Source organism: Camelus bactrianus, chromosome X (assembly GCF_048773025.1).
Source record: "Camelus bactrianus isolate YW-2024 breed Bactrian camel chromosome X, ASM4877302v1, whole genome shotgun sequence".
Classification (NCBI taxonomy): Eukaryota; Metazoa; Chordata; class Mammalia; order Artiodactyla; family Camelidae; genus Camelus; species Camelus bactrianus.
Window position 1 is genome coordinate 98,767,777 of NC_133575.1, and position 6,138 is coordinate 98,773,914.

At 37.1% G+C, this 6,138-nt stretch overlaps 1 pseudogene; it reads right to left on the minus strand.

Moving 5' to 3' along the window:
• Nucleotides 1-2,264: 2,264 nt before the first annotated feature.
• On the minus strand, nt 2,265-3,800 carry LOC105079682 (actin-related protein T1-like; annotated as a pseudogene).
• Nucleotides 3,801-6,138: the final 2,338 nt, after the last annotated feature.

Here is a 6,138-nt window from a genome sequence, read left to right on the forward strand (position 1 = left end):
AAGGAGCAAAATAAGAGATATTTACATCCAAACATATTTATGTATTTGGAGAATGATATGGCTTTCTCCAAAACTAAAATTCAGAGTTCTAACAGAATATACAATAAAAATTTGAATAAATGAATACACCTAAAGACATGGGCAATGCCAAAGAAGAAATCAGAATTATTTCTGCAGATCAAGTCTTTATGGAAGAAGAGCAAAGAATGTGGATGTAAAGGGAGGAATCATATCAACTGAACAATGTGTGTACATATGTACATGTGTTTGTTTGTGTTTATTAGTTTCCCAGATGACAAAGAGGGCTGAGCAATGTCAATCTGAATCAGAGAAGATAACCAGTATTCTCCTATTCACCTGTATTCTAAGTCATACCATAGAGAAACAATGATGAGCCCCATATAAGTTCTGAAGGTCAGAATTCTATGAGATGAGTTTCCCCTTGGAAGAAGACTACAATTTTGGTAAATAGGCCAAGAAATAAAAAAATTAAGCTAAGGATCATCCTAGAATCACAATCCCCTCATGACAGGACTGAGAAGAATGAATGAAAAAGTGTCACTGTGCTACTCTCATCAATCATCTCCTCTAATAATAGTCAATAGATAATATACAAAGTTGAAACATGTGGTTAAAATTAGCCAAGAGACTGAAAAAGAAATTGACAAAACATGTCAATTTATAGTAACATCAAAAAGAATAACAACAAAAAATACTTAATAAATTTTACCAAGGAGGCACAGAGCTGTACATAGAAAACTACAAAACGCTGCTGTAAAAAATATATAAATAAATGAAAATATATCTTGTCTGCATGAATTGAAGTATTTAGTATCATTACGATAACTATATTACCCAAAGTGATATACAAATTCAACACAATTCCTATTAAAATCTTAGTGGTGTTTCTAAAGAAATGGAAATACCTATTCTAAAATTCATTAAGGAATTTAAAGCAACTTCAAATAACCAAGACAACCCTGAAAAAGTAGAACAAAATTGAAAGACTCACAGTTACCCATGCCAAAATTTACCACCAAGCTACAGCAATCAAGCAATGTGTTAGTGGCTTAAGGACAGGCTTATATTTCCATGAAACAGAATTAGATTTAAGAAATAAACCCATGCATACATATTCAACTGATTTTCTTCTAGGGTGCTAAGAATATACAATCACTAAAGAACAGTGTCTTCAAATGGTCTTAGGAAAATTAAATGGCCACATGCAAAAGAATAAAGTTAGGTATTTATCTTAAAGCACATACAAAAATGAACTTAAAATGGATCAAAAACTTAAATTTAAGAGCTGATATGTAAAATTATTGGAATAAAACATAAGGGCAAATATTTCTGACCTTTAACTTGATAATGGTTTCTTAAATGTGACATCAAAAGTACATATATTCAATATCTTGTAGTAGCTCACAGTGAAAAAGAGTATGAAAATTAATATATGTATATTCGTATATGACTGAAGAATTGTGCTGTACACCAGAAATTGACAGAACACTGGAAACTGACTATACCTCAATTTAAAAAAAAGTACATGCAGTAAAATAAAACATTGATAAATTGGACTTCATTAAAACTGAAATCTCTTGTGCATCAAAGGATGTTACTAATAGAGTGAAAAGCTGATCCAAAAAATGGGAAAAGAAAATCCACATATATGATGATGGCTTGATAGCCAGAATGTATAAAGATACCTGACAAGCCAACAACAAAAATACAAACAATCCAATTTAACAATGAGCCAAGGACTTGAATAGACATTTCTCCAAAGATATACAAAAGGCATAAATACATTAAAAGATGCAGAGTATCACTAATCATTGGAGAAGTGCAAATCAAAACATGAGGTACCAGTAAACCCACTTTAGAATGGCAATTATTCAAAACCAGGAAAAACCTAGCGTAGGCAATGATATGAAGGAAAAGGAACCCTCATAATTTACGATTGGGAATGTAAAACAGTGCAGCTGCTCAGAAGCATTTTACCTTTAAAAATTTCAACATAAAATTAACATATGACCCAGAAATTCCAATCTTAGCTATATACACAAAAGAGGGGAAAGCAGACACAAATAAATACTTGTATATCAACATTCAAAGCAAAGTGCCACCAAGAATGAACTGAAACCCAAAATGGCCAAACATTTTTATTGAACATCTTACCCAAGGAATGATATCACCTCCCACTGGTTTCCCTGTGATCTGACATTTTGAGGTGTTGCCAGTGTTCTTCATTTCTTAAAATCATCTACTCACAGATCTCCCAACTTCTTGAAATCTGCAGAGGTAATGCACATCTTTTAAAACTGTCTGGAGAAGTTACAACAGATGCACTGATCCACTCAGAGAAACAACTGTCAGAAGCTGTGATCTTGATGGGAGTCCCTCCGGAAGCCAGCTGTTCTAGCTCTTCCCTAAGTCTTTCCCCATGCCTGGGGAAGTGAGTGGTGCCCCCAGATAGCACAATTTCTGCAAAAAGGTTTTCCTGGATGTAAGTGTCACACTTCAAAATACTGCTGGAGACCATTTTTGAGAGTCCCAGGTTGTGGATGCCCAGCTGGTTAGGTGCAAAAAGAGTCTCAGGTACCTGGTACAGCTGGTCCCCAGTGTGGAAGACATTCCCATCTGATAGTATGTATACTCGCAGGAGTGCCTTTGGCCTCTTACATAGCTCTTTCTCTGGCTCCAAAGCCACAGAGCACACCTGCTCTTTTATGTTATCCACTAGGGCCTTGTTGAGTAGGCAAGAGGATTTATTCCCACAAGCAAGGAGCCGGGTGAGATGTTCTGTGATATTTGTCCCTGCCATGTAGAGCTTGTTGACACCATGAGGCAGGGAGGAATCCTGAAAGACAGGGACACTGTAAGTGACTCCATGCCCACTGTCCACTAGGCCTGAGACAGAGGCAGAGGGGGAGAGTGTTGCAACCTCATGGCTGGACCGGTAGAAGGCAGGGACATTGAAGGTCTCAAACATCATTGCTGCCATCTTTTCTTGAATCTCTTTTGGGTTCCAGGAAGGCTCAGTCATAAGCACAGGAAACTGACAGGGTTTTACTCCCATCTCCCACTTAGAAAGTTGCTTCCAGGTAACCTCCATGTCATCCCATTCTACTACCAGTCCATATTTAATGGGGTAGCACAAATGCAAAGCCCCATACTTGCAAAAGGCTTCTTACCCTACAAAGTACTTTCTCTGATTTTCAGCTGTCAAAGACATGTTGAATTTAGGATACCCCATGACAGAGCTGATCACATGACGGGGTCCAATCTCTCCAGACATGCCACCTTTGGAGAGTCCTAATCCACTGTCAAAAATTACAGCTGGAACGTCTGATACGTATGGGCTAAATATGTCTATAGCATGTTCTTCCAAATTTCAACAGAATAAAGAACACTTAGCTACATTGTGAGATGACAGGCACCTCTAGAAGTTTAACAGCCACAGATTCCAAAGTTCTCAGGTTGTCACTCAGGTGGAGCGAGCAGGCTGTCCCCAGTGCCCCAGAACACTCTGTCCTGAACCCATGAATCTTGTCCCTTCTCAGGCAGCCCAGGGCCTGCTGAGGCAATTTAGTGGTGACTGCCCCCTATGTAATAATCTAGCCAAGGTAATGATCATGCTCAGAGAGCATCAGAGGGTATTTAAGGGGTGGGGTCCTGAGCCACCAGCACTTCCTGCTAGGTAAGACAGGAAGCAGAGGAAGACTATACTTACAAGCAGCACTGATAAGTCTGCGAACAGGAAGCAGAAACCTAACTTCAGTACCAAGTGAAGCTACCGCCATGGCCTTAGCACAGAGAACTGATTTCTCTACCCCATTTAGCTGATGTTTGTGGGATGACTAAAATACCCTTCCTTTTTGGAAGGGGAGAAGCTAAGCACCAGATATAGATCTGGCTCCCAATAGGGATGCCTGCAAATCAGTCCCAGCAGTTACTCAAAACATCTGTCTTTTCCCCCCTCCATACAATTATTCTTAAACAACTTTATTGAGATAAATTTCATATACCATATAATTCACTCATTTAAAGTGTATACTGCACTTTTTTTGTAGATTCACAGATATGTCCAAACATCACAAATATCAATTTTGAATATTTTCATCACTTCAAAAAAGAATTTCATACATACACTTGGCCAACAATCCATATTCAGACCATTCCCCCAAGCCCTAAGCAACCACTAATACATTTTTTTCCCTTTATGGATTTACTACTTTTGCATGTTTCTTACAAATGGAAGCATAAGATAGGTGGCCTTCTGTGCCTGGTTTTATTCAATTCACATATTGTTTTTGAGGTTCATCCATTGTTTGGATATAGCACATTTTCTTTTTCCATTTATCAGTTGACAGACATTTGGATTTTTCACATCTCTAAATTCATTAATATGCTGCTAGAAACAATCTTGAACGTTTTTGCAAGGATTTATGTTTTCATTTCCCTTGGTTATATACATAGAAATGGAAAAGTTGACTCATACAGTAGCATGATGTTTAATCATTTCAGGAACACTTAGTCTGTTTTCCAAATTATCAGGCATTTTACATTCCAACCAGCACTGTAGGAGAGTTCCGAAATTTTCACATGGTTGACAAAATTAATTAGTACCTGACTTTTTAATTCTAGGCATCATAGCAGACGTGATATGTGACATCACAATGTGGCTTTGACTTCTGTTTCCTTGCCAGCTAATGATGTAGAGCATCTTTTCATATTTTTTTTGGTCACTAGTATATTTTATTTGGAGAAATATCTATTCAGTTGTTCAGTCCATTTTAAAATTAGTTAACATTTTTATTATTGAGTATTGACAGTTCTTTACATATGCTCGATAGTAGTACCTTATCAGATATACGGTGCTCAAATACTTCTCCCATTCTGTGGGTAGCCTTTTCACTTTCTTGATAGTGTCTTTTGAATCACAAGCATTTTAAATTTGATGAACTAGAATTTATCTATTCTACCTTTTCTTGCTAGTGCTATTTTTATCATATCTAAGAATCTATTGCCAAATTGGAGTTCATGAAGATTTATTCCTATGTTTTCTTCGAAGAGTTTTACAGTTTTAAATCATACATTTAGGTCTTAATTCATACTTATTTAATTTTTGTATATGGTGTGAGGTAAAGTTACAGCTTTATTACTTTGCATGTGGCTATCGTGAATACAGTAATGTATAAATAATATTACATACCATGACCAAGTGGAACTTATTTCAGCAACGCACATTTGGTTCTGTCAACTAAAAATTGACACTTGCTATCTGCCTCTATAAGGATTAAGTCACAAATCACTGTAGCCACTGAACTTCAACACACCCTGAAAGGAGTTCAGGATGGAGATCAGGAACTAGGCACTCTGTGCTCTTGGAAAAACTGGCAGAAAAGGCCCTCAAGTAGTTAAGACATTTTCTGGAGATGTCTTTATGAGCCCAAATTCTTGTGTCTTATCATCTGTAGAAAAGTACTAAAATCATTAATGGAGATGTCTGTTCCTTGTGACTAGCAGCAACTTTCAGGTGACTAGCAGCATGCCTCTGCCAAAATGTCTGAAGGCCTGCACATCCACCTTCACTAAAATCATCTATAGTACTGACCTTCCCCCTACCTCCTCAGAGCTATCTGAGACACTCTCCTGGGCTATAGTCCTCATTCTGCCCCAAGTAAAACTTAATTCACAAGTTTCATGTTGTGTATTTATTCAGTCAACAGGCCAAAATGAGGAAATCAATCAATATAATGTATCATATTAATAGAATAAAAGACAAAAATCATATAATCATCTCAATACACAGCAAAAAAGCATTTACCAAAATCCAATGTCCTTCATGATAGAAACACTCAAAAATGAGTAACAGACGTGAACTTCCTCAACCTCATGAAGAGCATCTGTGAAAGCACCCACAGCTAGAATTGTACATAGTAGAGATGGCTTCCTTCCCCCGTGTCAGGACAGAACAAGATTGCCACTCTCACTATTTCTTTTTCAGTATTATACTGCACATTGAACCAGGGCTATTAGTCAAGAAAATAAACTGAAAGCCATCCAGGTTGGAAAGAAAGTAAAATTATATAAATTTTCAGATAACACAGTCTTGCATATATAAAATCCAAAGGACTC